At 44.5% G+C, this 17234-nt stretch overlaps 1 pseudogene; it reads left to right on the forward strand.

Annotated features, from left to right (window-relative positions):
* The first annotated feature begins 708 nt into the window (after positions 1–708).
* LOC148509112 (phospholipase A2 inhibitor gamma subunit B-like) lies at positions 709–9693 on the forward strand (annotated as a pseudogene).
* Positions 9694–17234: the final 7541 nt, after the last annotated feature.

Here is a 17234-nt window from a genome sequence, read left to right on the forward strand (position 1 = left end):
TTGTAAAACTGTCCGAAACCTACTGTTTCCGGTATGCTTGTGTCTAAAAACTGTCTGTCTATCACCTGTCGGGTTTCAGCTTCAATTGAAAACTGACGGCGATGTCGGACAGTTCTTGCAACTCTTTAAGCCATTGATTTTGATCCTTCCGTTCAAAACCGACAGCAAATAAAAGGTCGAAAACTATGGCAATCCCACCCAAAGAGAAATAATGCACAGATCACTATGAAATACTTAAAAGTAAAAAAAAATGCATGACCCTCCCTAATTCCATAACCAGACCTCTCAGCCTGGTCTGGTACTGGAAAATGTGGTGGGTGGGGGAGAGAACTGGCATGGGGTCCCTCCAATATTCGAATAACCAGCACTGGATTGTACCAGCCAGCGGGCTTACGCTATTTCAAGGAGACACACAGTGTGGGGTCCACCTGTCATACCGTAAACCAACCCCAAACTGACCGGCTTAGGCCTAGACTTCCTTGACTCCTTAGGGACAACCAGCTCTGGGCTGAATGCCCAGGGCCAGCAGCGGCTCCTGCTGTCGCTGCTGCTGATCTGGCGCCTGTGCAATGGATCTGGAAGGCACCGGGCCTGGCACATGTGCACAAGTGGCAATGGCGCAGCACGTGTGCATAAGCTGTGTAGGGCTTTTCAAAAGGCAGAGCAGCAGCTTCCACTGGAAGCCAGTCCTGATAATCGTAGCCCAGAATGGCAGAAAACATCTCCACAGGTGCTGCCTGTTCTGTCACAGAAAGCAATGACTACACTGAGGTGGCAGATTTTACTGGGGGTCCTGCAGCCCTGCACCCTCTAGGTAAAATCCACCACTGTTATTCCCCGCACCCATGGCGGTGGTGGGTGTGGGGTAAAATTAGGCAAAAATATTGTTCTTTATTTATGGGGTCTTGACTTCCAGGCTTGAGTTCACCAGTTATGGTATGACAGGAGGACATCATTTTGTCTCCCAGCTATAGCACAAGCCCCCCAGCTGGTTTAGCCTGGTGCTGGTTATTGGAAAATCTGGGGGACCCCACACCAGTTTTCCTCCCAATTTTTGAGTACCAGACCAAGCTGAGAGGTACAGGGATGGTTATGGATGTAGGGGGAGAACCCACACATTTATTTTTAACTATTTATATATTTTTACACCTAGGAATCCTGCGCAGATCAAAGTGATCTGAGCCGTGCTTCTCACAAATTCGCCTGCAACAGTCTGGTCTATTGTTTGGAGGGGTTGGCTGTCAATTTGCTATTGGTTTTCGGTCAGGTTTAAAGACCAACCTTTAATAAATCTGCATGATCCTCTTCTTCTCTGAGTAAAAGCATCAATTGTTAGTTGAAAGGGTTCTAAGGTGAGGTTTTTGCTTGGTTTTCTGTCAGTTTTGCCCTTAGTAAATATTCAGTTTTTGGTTGGTTTGCATAGTCAACGGAAAATCGCCCAAAACACAAAATCGACCTTTAATAAATTTACCCCTCATCCTGAAAAGGGTTCCACATGGCTGAATGATAGAAAGAAAAAGATTGATAGTCTATACCATATGGGAGAGAATTAAAAATTGATGGATTATCCTGGGATTTAGGGGCCTATTCATCATACCTAAAAATTTGATGGAGGTAATTAGGTTTAGAACTCGCATTGAGTTCTACCTAATTACCGGAGGTATTCATCATTCCTCCTCTCCATAACTATCTATTCCGAAACAAATAGTTTCGGGAAACAAATAGTTTCCCCTCTCTACACTAACATACCGCAGCTGTAATCAGTGCTGCACATGTGCTGTTATATCTGTAAAACCGGTAATATTGTGTCCCCCTCCCGCCTTCACTCACCTCCTCCTTGTCCCGCACGTACCTGCCCGCTGCAGCACCTCTGGGTCCGGTGGCTGGTCTGACACGTGTTCTCCCAGTAGACCACAGTACAGTTTAGAAAAGAAAAAAAAAAACGTTTTTATTTTCTAAACTTCATTGTGTTCTGCTGGGAGAACATGTGTCAGACCAGCCACCGGAGCCAGAGGACGGACCAGAGCGCCGGAGGGTGACGCCGGGGGACCTGCACACGCTGACAAAGGTAAGTTTTACCTGCTATTCGCCACCTCACAGTGGCGAATAGTAACTCAATCAATTTCCAAAAATACATAATTTTCGGAATTTGATGAATAGCATAAATTCCATATCCCCATACTAGGAATACAAAAAAGTACCAAAAGTATTTCAAAAACGAGGGATATGAATGTATGTGTGACTCGGCTATGGGTTAGTGTTCATTATATGAATACAAAATAATATTTATAACTTGCAGAATAACTGATCATAGGTAACGGAAAGAGATAAATAGAAGATGTTAGTTTCATTTTTAGTTTGATTTGACCGCTACAGAGAGAGATGAACAGAAACGTAAGTGGTTTGTAGATGTTCCAGCTATATGTAAGTGATGGGGCACTGCTAAAAAGAGACAGTAATATATGTCCTAGTGGATGAACCCCACCAAAGGGCAATTATTGGGAAGGCAGGAGGTTGGTCATTTTTAAGTTGAAGGTGGGAACCCCCATTAAGAACATTTATTGAGCATAAAGCAGGGACATCTTCCCTTTAGCACTGTATATAATATATATTTTTATCATTCTCTTTGTACAGATGGGGTGACAGTCTCTGAAATATATTGAATGTCTTGTGTATCTTATGATCAGTGTAATACACCTGGAAGCCTCAGTATTCCATTTAGCAACATGAAGATGGGCACTACCTGCTGTTACACTGATGACTGTACTCCTCCAGTACCTACATGTAAGTCTTATATTACATTCCTTTGATCTAGCCCAGAATTATAGTACGTATCTTCCGATATTCCTGCATTGCGCCCATGTTTTTCAACTGCGCATGTGTCTAAGGGACAAATTTACTAAAGGTTGATTTTAATCTATTTTAAAACAGTCTATATTGATCTAAATCGATGTTGTGTTTCAATGGCTAAACCGCATATTTACGAACATTTCAAAATCAATGTAAGAAATTGTGTTAGGAATTGTGCGATTTAGCCCCTATAGTGCGACAACAATTTAGATCGATTTAGATTAATTTAAGTAAATTTACCCCTTAGGGTTATAATTACTAAAGTGAACGTTTTTAGAAGTGGAGATGTTGCCCATAGCAACTAATCAGATTCTACTTAACATTTAACTAGCACCTTCTAGAAGATAATAGCTATAATCTGATTGGTTGCTATGGGCAACATCTCCACTTCTAAAAACTCTCACTTCAGTAAATTTACCCCTTAGAGCCATATTCAATTTGAGCAGACCCGAGAAACTTTTCCGCCTCCTGGACTTTTCGCCTAAAAACGGGTTTTGCAGGCGGAAAAGTATTGTGCCCGCATATCCCCGTATTCAATTTGAAAGTAGGCAAAAACAGGACCCGGTGAAACATAAACAAGCGGAAAGTCATGTCTGATTTGGGGAAATCAGCCTGACCCCCCCAAAAGATGCTCTTACATGGGGTTTAGCTATGATTACCCCCAATTTGGCTTGCTGAAGGTATTTGGTGTTTTTAAAAGGGCTCAATAGCTGCTAAATAGCGTTTTTGTATAAGTGGTGCAGAATACTATTCAGGAGTTTTTTGGGGCAGAAAATAACTTATTCCAGCAAATTTTGGGTACGTGAAAATGGGGGTCAGCATATTTAAAAGTTTGTAAATTTGAAGTTTAAAAAAATCGAGAAAAATCCACCTGCCGCAATCACCTGCAATGAAAAAAACACCTGGGGCATACTTGGGGACCTCCCTGGAGTCTAGCTCGCTAGTTTTTAACTTTGTCCCCCAACGTGTTTTATTTCACCCCCAAAATTTAAAGTGATTGTTTGGGGTGTTCTTTAGTTTTTTTTTTTTTTTTTAATTTGATGCAGTTTACCTTTGGGGGGCTGTCTGAAGGCTGCACGGGGGTTCCGCAACGTTGCACCCCAAAACCCCAATTCTGCACTTTTTTCCGCCTGCTATTCATAGGCGAAACTTTCCCGCCTATTACACTGCATTGACTTTCCGCCTAGGCGGAAAGTCTTTCAAATTGAATACAGTGATACTTTTCGCCTGGTGAAATGATGTCATCGGCAAAACTTTTTCGCCGATTCCCGGCTTTTCGGCTCAAATTGAATATGGGCCTTAGTCTCTAAAATGTCGCACATCACATGTGTCCCACAGTATATGCACAGAGAGACAGTTGCGATTGAAAAAATGCACCAAATGTTATTGAACATCTAAAGACGCTCAAAGTGGGTGTTGCAGGCTTTGTACATGTAGACGGACAGATGTACACCGTGGAAGCAGGGGCGCCGAAAGGGGGGGGAGCGGGTACAGTTTACCAGGGCCTGGGCTTTCAGAGGGGCCCGGCGGGGGCCCGGGTCTGGCGCCGCCCCACCCCTCACTTCCTCCCTCCCTCTGCAGCAGCCACAGCAATCTCCTATGCCTGAAGGGGGGAGCGATCACACTGATCGCGCCCCCCACTGGCTTTGCGCCGGGCTGAGGGGCTCACGGCGCTGCAAAACACATTTTTTTTAAGAGGGCGTGGCCACGCCCTCTGCAATTAGGCCACGCCCCTTCTTTACCGGGGCCCCGTGTGGCTCTCTACGCCCCTGCGTGGAAGGGCTTGTGCACAAAGTTAAGTATATTACAGTAGCAAAAGATGCACACACAGACGCTGGAGCATCTAACTCAGAATCAGCCCAACAAGATCTATTTCATTTTGAAAACGTGTGTAATAGAAAGAGTAATGTGTGTAATATAAAGAGTAATGTGAGTAATATAAAGAGTAATATGAGTAAAGTAATATAAAGAATAATGTGTGTAATATAAAGAGTAATGTGCATAATATAAAGAGTAATATACGTAATAAAAAGAGTAATGTTCCCTCTACTGTAAAACAAAAAAGATAATAGAATTCACTAAGAGGTCCCATGACCTGACCTGTTGCCCTGTGCATTAACATTTTGTGTATCTCTTCTGTGGTTTCTAATATGCACAGGGCCGTAACTCAGGGTCTGCGAGCGGTTTACCACAGCTCACCCACGGCCCCTGCACCTGGCTGGCACCTGGAAAGCACTTGCACCCAGACTCTCTGCAGCAGGGCTGCCTGGAGTGTCCTTATGGTGCTTCAGACGTGCAAACTTCTGCCCTTACAGCCCCCCCGGCCCATCCTGAGGATGCTTCGGGCATTGCTGTAATTCCTGACGGTTGTGTCCCCGCCCCTCCATATGATGTCACATGGAGGAGGCGTGGCCTGCACTGGAAAAGGGGCCCCTTGTTACGGCGCTGAATATGCATATATTATTATTTACAGCAATTATTCCAATGAGATACATAAGGAGTGTGGACTAAATTATCAATGTAGGTTATGTAAGATGCCAAGAAGTCAGATTACTTTATAAAATGTCAGTATATTAAATGATATAGACATAAGAGTACAACATACATATTGCATGTTTTACCTATATGTTTTACAGTACCCAGCAATAGCTACCAGCTAAATGGACTGACCTGCCGGTATTGCTTTTCGGATACATCTGACTGGTGTTACACTGAGGACACCATGCAATGTACAGGAAGTGAAAATGTGTGTTTTCCAACGTACCAATATGAATGGTAATTATTATGTGATGCTCTGGAAGTTTCTTTAGTGATGCACCATTAGCACTAGATTCAGGTGTGTTCGGTATACATCGGTGGCTGATCTTTTCCCCACCGTAGCTAAGATAGGACACACCGTGACAGAGAGGCAAGCCAAATGATATCCACTTTTGCAGACACAGTGACCAGTCATTAAGGAAGGTACAACGCAATTTTACTATTGCAAATAAATAAGCAACAGTTAGTATAAAATGTAACCAGTAGACAGAATAAAATCTTGCAGAATTCAATACCAAGCTGATTACTCAACACCTCCTTGTCCTCTACCGGTGACCCCAGCTGGCAAAGAAGTAGGAATGACCACAACCCAAAAAAATAGGACTAACTGCTCTCTGTCCATTTAACACTTTGGAGATGGACGCATGAGGCAAGGAATCATTTCAGAGGGCAGAGAATAATTTACCTGCAGCGTATACTTCGATTACATGTACAGTATTTATGCAGTGTATTTTAATCTGGGATGGAAAATACACCGCGCCCAATCTATGAAGTATTTGTAGTGCACCGGCTATAACAACAGATAGTCTATGACGAATTACTAGCTCCAAGTAGAATAATGCACATGCAGGTTGGATAGGTTCTTGTAGTGCATCAGCTATAACAGCAGATAGTCTATGCAGAATAACTAGCTCCAAGCAGAATAATGCACATGCAGGTTGGATAGGTTCTTGTAGTGCACTGGCTATTATAGCAGATAGTCTATGCAGAATAACTAGCTCCAAGCAGAATAATGCACATGCTAGTGTAACCAGCATCAGTGGCATTACATTTCATTTAAAGATCAACATAGGAAATATTGCACATCACTCACAGCTGCATCAGTCATGAGCTGACGCAGTTAACTAAGTCACATCCCCTCCCAGCATGAGCTGAAGGTTCACATGAGGAATAAACAACAATATAACTCTGGGGAACAGAAGGGACAGCCTATCCCTTACTTTCCTCCTTGTTGCAACAAACCGACTGGACCTAACACCACAATTCGCCCAGCTACCTAGGTGGCCCCTACCCGGCTGAAAGCAGGACTTGGCAGACAGTATGAACACCCTTATTCTTTTTGGGACCCCGGGGACATAAGCAAGGAGTAGCAGCAACCCAGGGACCTGACTAGTGGCAGGGGAGAATGGGTGACAGGCTGAGGTGTTAGGGCTACGAGGAGAATATGGATGGGTACACGTGTCTCACCATCAGCTGTGGCTGTTCAGCCTCCTCACGAACTCCAGTGGAGCTCCAGGATGCAAGGCACTGCACCAGAGCTCCGCATCACGGCTTCCCGGCAAGGATGTTATCCAGAGGAAGTTTCCCCACTCAGGGCTCAGTCCGTCCAAGCTGGCTGTACTCCAGGGGTCCTTCTGCTTCACCCAGGGTTGTCCTCTCTTCTGCCCATGCAGGCTAAGGGTCCTCTTTGTCGCTCGCAGGATCTTTACCTCCGCTGGGGTACCACACTCTGCAATGAACGAGTCCTACTCAGGGCCACCATCAGGGGAGGACTGCCGGGACTGGAGTCCCTGGCCCATCCTCTGGCTGAACGGAGGGGGCCCGCCTGCTGCTACCACCTTTGCAGAGCCTGCAGCCTGAACTACCCCCGCCGACCCAGTCCTCGTTACTAAATTATGGAGCTGGAGGAGCAGCCCGGTCCGCTCCGGCCGCTCCTCCACCAGCTTACAGTGGGACAGTCAGACTCCAAAACAAGCTTTCAATAAAGCTTGTTTCGGAGTCAGCGCACGTGACATCATGACGTCTAGCGCATCACTGGAGGGCGAGGGCGACGTCGGAGAAGCCGTGGATCAAGAGAAGCTGCAGTGGATCATGGAGGAAGTAGCCACTGCCGGATCCTTCTTATTGTAAACAAGGTAAGTGGGGAAATATATATTATATGTGAGCCAAGCTGGTGTGTTGGTGGTATGTTGTAATAAGTCTTGAACGGCCCTGTGTGGACCGAACTCGACAGACAAGCATAAGTATTATGTTGGATATCTGAACTGTCTTTAATGACCTTGATGGCTGAAAATACATACAGCAATGGTATTTTTGTACTGGGTGGTGAATATTAAAAGGAACAGTTTAATGGACATTGCAATTAAGGAGTTGTGCTTTCATTCTATTTGGACATTTTATATATATATATATATATATATATATATATACACAGTACATGTATATATGTGTGTATATACACACTAACACCTATATATGAGTGTGTGTGTATAGTTATATATACAGATATACTGTGTGCATATATATATATATATATATATATATATATATATATAGCGGTTACATAGAGGTCCCCACAAGTTTGTTGCCCAGGGGCCTCCACAGACCTTAATCCGGGCCTGGAGAGGGGAGGGTAGAGGTGAATGTAATCAGGAAAGGGGGGGTGACAGAAGCTGATCACAGAGGAGGGAGGGCAGGGGGGGGGGACACGGACAATCTGGGCAGTTTGAGGGAGCATGAAATGTTGAAATGGATCTCAGATCCATAACTTATTTAGAATATAGAGCAAACAAGCCGAGATTAAAACTAACAGGTGGCAGTCATACTGTGCAGTGCCCCATGTATTCCAATGTTTGTGTGCAAGGGCAGTATAAAAATGTACAATTTGCACCCAAACACTATTTTTACATCAGCCCCTACATCGGAATTAGTTACTGTATTCAGGAATTTACCAACATTTTTATTATTGCTCCTTCATCTCACATGACATAATCTTTATATAGTACTCATGTATGTAGCCTGCGGGCATACAGCCATAACATGTTTACATCAGGTTCAGTATATTTTTAGTGACATTCATAATGTCAACACAGTCATAAAACCAACACTGATGAAATGTCAATATTATTAGAATGTCGACAAAACAGCGATCACTTACTTGCTAGTGGGTCTCCAGCGGCCTCGGTAAGTGTCTCCTGGGTATGGTGGTCAGGTGATGATGACTTGTGGTTGTCATCCAGTGTTGAATAATACCCCTAACCATTACCAAACCTCCCCCTAGTGCCTAACCCTAACCCTTTGCACCCTCAAGCTAACACTATCCCTCCGTTCTTATACACTAACCCTAACCCTCCACTCCCACAGTCTAAGCTAGCCCTACACTCGTTTAGACTAACCCTAACCCTCTGCTCACACATCCTAATGCTAACCATCCATTCTTGCAGACTAACCCTAACCCTCTGCTCACAGTCTAACACTAACCCTCTGCTCTTGCAGACTAACCCTAACTCTCCGCTCACACAGGCTAACGCTAACCCTCCGCTCTTACAGACTAACCCTCACCCTTAGCTCCAACAGGCTAACGCTAACCATCCATTAGTATAGCCTAGCACTAACCCTCTGCTCCTACGGGCTAACACTAACCCTCCACTCTTACAGACTAACCCCAACCCTTAGCTCCAACAGGCTAACGCTAACCATCCATTAGTATAGCCTAGCCCTAACCCTCTGCTCCCACAGGCTAATACTAACCCTCCACTCTTATAGACTAACCTTAAACCAATGCTTCTAGAGACTAAAGCTAACCCTCCGCTCTTTTAGACTAACTCTGTCGGCATTCTGCAGAACTTTTCATATGTCAACATTTTAAAAATGTTGATATTCTGCAGATGTTGACATCATTGTCAACTTTGTGTTGTCTGCATTTTGATTGTGCACATTGTGACAGCATCCTGTGTACATCACTCCTCATGCAAGTAAAAAAAAAATTTAGGTTATTTTTTAACCAGAGAGAGGACTATTTGGTGTCTCAGACTCACTGGAAACGTCACCTCGCTGACCTGATAGAAGGTCACCCCTTAGGAAACATCACTTTATATCAGCTATTACTCTATACTACTGTTTTTATACATTAAATAAGATTCAAAAATTATTCGCTGATACTTATGTTGTTTGTTCTTCACAGCTCCTGTAAAACTATCTGTGTCTCTTCGGGGTTGTGCCACTAAAAGTATCTGTTCACTCGGCACCCAGACCGTAAATTTTGATTACCTGGACATGAAAGTGTCGTTCTTGTGCAGCAGCTGAAGTTTTGGTCTGCGCAGTACAGTAGTACAATTGTTTCCTTTATTCTTGCAGTTGCAGTAGCAGTAGCGGTAGCTGTATATTTGAAATAAATGAGTGCAGTAATTTCCCACCCAGCTTCACGTTCTGGGTCTCATTCAGACCTGCTCGCGAGCGCAGGACGCTCACAAGCGGGTCGAAGGTACCCAAATGCGAATGCGCACGACGGAGGGAGCTCCATCATGCGCATGTGCGAGACCCGAATAACGACGGCCAAGCCGTCGTTATGGGTCTCACACTAAAGGGGGCGTGCTGTCGATGGTGACTGACAGCACGCCCCCTTTAGTGGGCGTGCCGGGGGCGTGGTTGCCAGACGGAGGCGTTCACAAGGTCAGACAGGTGGACGATCAGATAACGATAACGATCGTTGTCTGGTCATCCTGCATGTGTTAGATGATCGTTATCGAACACCCAGCACATGCAGCAACCCGCAAACGACTATAACCTATAGTAACCAGACTAACCTGTTTGATATCGACTAGGTTGGCTGCATGCACGGGGGATGGTCGATATCGATATGGCCAATCCGTGCCAGTGCATTGACCATCGTTTAGTCATTTGAAGGGGCCAAAACCAGGACGATTTGAATGATAACGATAAAATCGTTATCGTATAGATCGACCATGAAAATCTGATCATGTGTATGCACCATAAGTGTTGGTACAGATAAGATATAACTTTTAATAATTTGAATAAAATAGTATATACTGTAGTATCCAATAAAGAGAAGAAATAAAGTATAGACATATACTGATTGTAATATCCCTCTATACCCGTACACAGGGCACTGTTCTATCCCAAAAGGGACACTGATCCTGTCTAAGGTTTTTACATACTGTATACTGTAGGTGGGATTTATTTGTTACTTTCTTTTGTTGAGATTTAGGTATACCGTTGTGTACCATTATTGGTGAAATATTAAAAAGTTCTGCAATCTAATAAATTATACAGATATGTTTATAATAAAGATTTTTAGTTGATATCTGGTGTTGTGTTTATTTAAAATTCAACTTTCATGCGGTTGGCAATAGCAACAGCATAGGTTACGCTGAAATAATCATATAGCAGTCATAGAGGCAAAATTAGAATGTCAATATAATGACGGTGCAGGTGTCTATAACAACAGCTTGTATTAATCTGAAATAATCATATGTTCGTCATCAGCATATATTTAATGCAACTCAGTCAATCAATGCAGTAGTCAATGGCAACTGAGTGTATTTGATAAGGAATTTTTGTTTTTACCACATTCCGCTGCAATAGTCATATAACCATCATATACATATATCTCACAGGTTGGTGCAGCCCATGTGAACCAATGTGTTTGTTGAAGGCAACAACATATCTTGAATTAAAAGAACGTTTTATGGCCCTCATTCAGAGCCGGACGCTCTGAGCAGAGCGCTCGCTCTGAATGAGGGCCGTCCTCCATAAAAATGGAGCGTCCTCCTGGACGCTCGTATAGCTGTGTATAGCTGTGGGTCACCACCCACAGCACATACGAGCATGCAGGATGATGGTCGCGATGGTCTTGACCATCGCGACCATCGCCAGTGTGACCAGAAGCCTGTGGTCAGGGTTTTCGACCACAAGCCCTGGAGTAATTTTGGCTCTATCAGAGCCAAAATCACTCCCACTGACATCACTAGTGATGTCAGTGGGGCCGGTTTCTGACGGTAGGCGTTCCCTTGGGAACGCCTCTGTCTGGCAGGCACGCCCCCGGCACGCCCCCCAAAGGGGGCGTGCTGTCAATCAACATCGACATCACGCCCCCTTTGATCAGACACAACGAGCGAAGGAAAGTCCTTCGCTCGTCGTGTCTGGCGGAGCTCCCTCCGTCATGCGCATGCACAGTGCACACCATCGACCCACTTGCGAGCGGACAGCCGCTTGCGAGTGGGTCTGAATGAGGCCCTATGTTAGCACACCAAAATAATCCTATACCCGTCACAGTTCATACTATAATGCACTTCAAATGGAGCCAGATACATCTGCTGTGGATGAAGTAGAAGCAACTCACAGCTGTTAGGGTACAGTTCTGCTTCTACTGCTCCTGTGTCTACAAATGTAGTGAACAGTGAGTGAGAGAGCGGACTGGGTATCCAAGATGTGATGAAAGAAAGATACGAGATTAAATCTGCTGTTGGGAGAGCCTTATGCTGCCCATCCACTAGATGAGGGGCGTTTTCTAGAGAGGAGGGGGCCCGTGTGCAATCTCCGACACGGGCCCACTCCTCTCTGTCCAGTGGCCGGCAGCGCACTCAGCTGTGCATGGCCAGTGCCGGAGTTATAGACTCTGGGCACTAGAGTGCGCCCAGAGTCTATAGAGTATGCACAGGCCATTTTCCAGTAGTTTTTACAGCGCCAGACCCCCTCGCCGTTGTGGGACTCTGGAGAGGTAGGTGATACTATGGGTGCAGGGTGTGTGGTGCGGGGCCCCCTTGGAACCAGGGGCACACACTGCACCCATTATAGATATGCCCCTGGATTGCACGATAACGACGTCGTTATCATGCACTCGCTTGCAAATTGTCCACAAATGGGGCATTTTAAAGTCGGAAACGACCAGCGATGCGCGCACCCCCTGGTAGTTTCCGACATCAATTATCGGGCAAACATGCTGGTCAACCTGACGATAACGCCAGGTTCAGCATGTTGCCAGATGATTGATGAGCCTGCAATGAATGACTGCATGTTCAGTGTAGGCTTATCACAGACATAGAAATGACAGCACAATTACAATGTCGTAATCATGCTGTCGGTTCTATGGTCTGCTAGTGAATGGACAGCATTAGAAGTTGCCACAATCTCTAGCGCAGGGCTGAATTATCCTCAGATCCCAATGAGAATACTACTGAGCATAGAGATGTACAGACTCATATGTATAACAAATAATTGTGTGGCTCTAATGTACAGACCCGCACCTAGACAGCTTATTTAGCCTGTATCCAAACACAATGTCATAAGTGCACTATGTAATAAATTGGCAAATTTACTAGTGATATGGAAACTACGGTAGTGACAGAATGATAAAGTGATCACAATGTCATCAGATCCTTATCACCATACCCATGATGGTGATTATTTATATGCTGTTATTCACATCAAAATTGTAAAGCAAAATGTTGTGATTTATAGGAATAGGTTCCCCAGGATAAAGATTACTGATTAATTTGAATGTTAGCCTGTAGCAACAAATTTACAACTTCTATTTAGTACATTCATACCCCATAAGGGTTAGTCATAGAGTACTACTGTTGCTAGTTTGCTACATACAATATGGTGAGGTATATAGAAGAAGGCAATAAACTAAGGCCTTCATTCAAAGCCGGACGCTCTGAGCAGAGCGCTCGCTCTGAGCAGAGCGCTCACTCTGAATGAGGGCCGTCCTCCATAAAAATGGAGCATCCTCCAGGACGCTCGTATAGCTGTGGGTCGCCACCCACAGCACATACGAGCATGCAGGATGATGGTCGCGATGGTCTTGACCATCGCGACCATCGCCAGTGCGACCAGAAGCCTGTGGTCGGGTTTTTCGACCACAAGCCCTGGAGTGATTTTGGCTCTATCAGAGCCAAAATCACTCCCACTGACATCACTAGTGATGTCAGTGGGGCCGGCTTCTGACGGTAGGCGTTCCCTTCTGTCTGGCAGGCACACCCCCGGCACGCCCACCAAAGGGGGCGTGCTGTCAATCAACATCGACAGCACGCCCCCTTTGATCAGACACAATGAGCGAAGGAAAGTCCTTCGCTCGTCGCGTCTGGCGCATGCGCACGACGGAGCTCCCTCCGTCGTGCGCATGCGCAGTGCACACCATCGACCCACTTGCGAGCGGACAGCCGCTTGCGAGTGTGTCTGAATGAGGCCCTAAGTATGTAACACAAACTTGAAGTGACATCAGGAGTCACATTTGTGCGTTCTGGTCCGTGCTGAACCGGGTCCACCTGTCCGTCAGACGCGTGTTTCACCCATGCGGCTTGATCACTGCCCGGTAACACAGTGAGGGCAACTGAGATTTATAGTGCAGATTCCGGCATCAAAGATGAAACCTCCGTCACAGGAACAAGAATATAACTGACTAGCTGGTTCCAGAGAGCCTGACTATATACCTGAACAGAGATAAGCAATACAATAGGCATGAGCTGGCATCATCACATTGGTTCTTCTTCTTGAGTCTTTTGTTACGGAACAGTTCATTGGTCCATTCATACTTGAGAAGTTCAGCCTCCCAACGGCTCTTTGTGTACTTTTTCCCGCCGTTAAGCAGGTCTAAGCTAGCTATTGCATTACAACATTTCTATGGCTATCTCTCTATATTCCATAATTCACAGACGCAGGTAGCGATGTCCCCACCGATGGAACCGGAGATCTGCAAATAAACAGCGGATGAGAATGGCACCAAACATGGTCTGCTTATCATGTACTAAACCATAGACATCATATAATATACATTTCACAGCATTGTAAATATAAATAAAACCTTGGGTAATAACCTTTATTAATACGGAACCTTTTTATGTAATTATGTAATATTTAAGCATTAGGAATATTAGGAAAAGATGCTAGTTAGCGTTGTGCGGATACGTGTGTGTGCAGTACACCATGGTACGTGTTATGCAAGATCGTCCTTAGAATGGGTTTAGATACATCAGGGTATGGTTTCTGGAAGGATTAGTAAAAGTCGTCTTGTGCGTCGGTGTCGCACGACGCTAAATTATAACATCGCCATATGTACTTATATTGTGAGCTGTAGCTAAGAATGGCATTGTGCGACCAGTTGCAAAATGGTGTCTTGCTTGCCATTCGCAAGATGGCGTCGTACAAATCTCGATTTTAACAGATTCTGTCTTTAGCCAGTCATCCGGCTTCCTCACACTCATTGGGTAATGTTCCCATAAACGGCAGCAGAAAGGGTGTGCCATGAGGACAGTCTTGGGAGGACGGCGTCTTCCCTGGGTTGCAAAGTAGACTCCCATGCTCACCAATCCTGTGTGAGCCTGCACCTTTTCCACTGTTAGGAGGTTAATGTGCTATTATTAATATTAATTCATTTTATTTATAAGACGCCACAAGTGGTCTGCAGCACCATACATACATACAATAGTAGGACAGTACAGGGTACATTACATTACAATACAGTAACCGAAACAGAGCAAAAGTAACAATTAGTAGCACAATTCTCAGTACACAATACAGCTGGGAAAGTGAAGGCTGTCATAGAAGTGCTAGAGAAGAGGGCTGTGAACACAGGAGGGAGATGGACCCTGCTCCTAGGAGCTTACAATCAATCTATGTGTGCCAATGTGCATAAATTAATAGTGATCGATGGACATAATTGGTGCAATCCATGGTTTTCCCCAGCTTGTCACATTTGTTGATCAGAGTGGTCTGTATTTTAATCATGTGAAGTCTAGTCCCGGCAAAGTGCCTGTCTAGCAGTACATTCCCATTGGTGCTGTATATGGGCTGCATATGAATACTATTTCACCTATAAGTTGGGAAGCACCTTATATACCATTAAATAACAAAGAGTGGGGGGATTTTTTAATTGTATTCTATGGCCATTCATATCGCCCATCAGATGCTGTTGCCATTATGTTGCTACACATGATCGTCAATCACAGATGCGTCCTCCCTAACTAATTAATAAGAGGCTATCGCATGAATTAAGTAACGTGTGGCTGGACTCATATTTGTTGATTGGCAGAAGGATCATCATTGTCATGGCTATTTCTCCCTGTCTGAAACAGAGAGTGGTGTACCTACCTTAATACAGTCACTGGTCCTGGTAAAAATGGCCCAATATATAGTACATAGATGTATATATTTTATATTAGCGCTAGGACACTACGTTCATAAACTGACATGGCCGTCGAGACTGAAGGTGTATTAAAGGAAAGTCTACATTCCATATACGGCGCTCATCAGATGCAATAATCTTTAGGGTGCTAGGTAGTCATCTATCACCAATACTGTATGGGTCCACCACTATCTCATTAACGGCAGCAGACTGTTCTACTGGAAGCAACAAACTCTGTTATTATTTATGTGGTTGATAGACAGGGAAGCCAATCTTGATTTCCCAAATTCATTCCTAACAGAGGTATTGTGCAATACCCGGATATTAACGGAATGTATGCAAATTCCCAGGGAGCATTGAGACAGAACATATTCCACTGGCCATCAAACAGTATATAATCACTGGAATAAAGATGGGGTAGTTTCTATGAAAGTACAGGTATAGCACAATGGATCATCGTGTATGGTCCTATGTATAAATATGTGGATATTGAACAGGCATGGAATGCTATGTAAATGAGATCTAGAAAGGTGAAGTCTATGGACAGTGCTCCTGATCTGGTATATTGTAAGCAGGTGTTAGGGGTAGCCCCATAACCATGTCTATTATGCAATATTAAAAATTATTATTACGTCAGCCCCATCATCTGCCACACTAAAGGGAAGAAAATTATTTTACATAGGAAGTAGATGCCTTATTAGTGTGTCACATTATGGTTATATGGAAGGTGCACAATATAATATATGTGATAAGAGTAGAGTGACATGTTTGAAATTTAAGTTCATCAATGAAAGAGGGTATGTGATCCCATTGTTTGTGTTAAAATTAGGGGTGAGCGGGTTCGGATTTCTGAAATCCGAACTCCCCTGATACGAGGCTGATCCGAGTCAGACTCGACTTTTCCCGCCTGACTCGGATCTGAAATCGAGATGTGTGCACCGTGGCTGCACGTGTATCAACAAAGGAGCAGTGCCTGTGTCCCATAAGTAAAGGGCCAGCTGGCTTGACCATTAAAGGGTGCTGTAACCCCCAAAGTGCACTCCAATAAAAAATAAAAAATTCTTATTTTTTTTTTGTCTTTGTGAATTGTGTGGGCTGTAGCCGCACCTGCATCCTCAAAGCAGAAGCGCCACACGTGCATCTGTTTGTTAAAGGGTGGTGTAACCCCCAAAGTGCGCTCCAACCAAAATAAAAATCTTCTTTTTTTCTGTGTTTGTGTGTGAAATGTATGCGCTGTAGCCACACCTGCATCCTCAAAGCAGCAGCGACAAGCGTGCGTCTGTCTGTTAAAGGGTGGTGTAACCCTCAAAGTGCGCTCCACAAAAAATAAAAAAATCTTCTTTTTTTTTTCTGTCTTTGTAAATTGTGTGGGCTGTAGCTGCACCTGCATCCTCAAAGCAGCAGCAACAAGCATGCGTCTGTCTGTTAAAGGATTACATCGGTGACAGCATCCACGTAGGCATGTCAGACAGTCCGTACCTGTACTGGCAGGAAAAAGAGGCAATTTTGAGGTCCCTGTACAAACTGGCTCTATTTTACCTAAGTTGCCCCCCTCCAGTGTGTACTCCGAAAGAGTGTTTAGTGCAGCCGGGAACCTTGTCAGCGAAAGGCGTAGGAGGTTGCTTCCACAAAATGTGGAGAAGATGATGTTCATAAAAATGAATTATCAACTCTTCCAGGGAGACCAGCCTACAGAACGTAC

Source organism: Taudactylus pleione, unplaced genomic scaffold (genome assembly GCF_031769625.1).
Source record: "Taudactylus pleione unplaced genomic scaffold, aTauple2 ptg000332l, whole genome shotgun sequence".
NCBI lineage: Eukaryota > Metazoa > Chordata > Amphibia > Anura > Myobatrachidae > Taudactylus > Taudactylus pleione.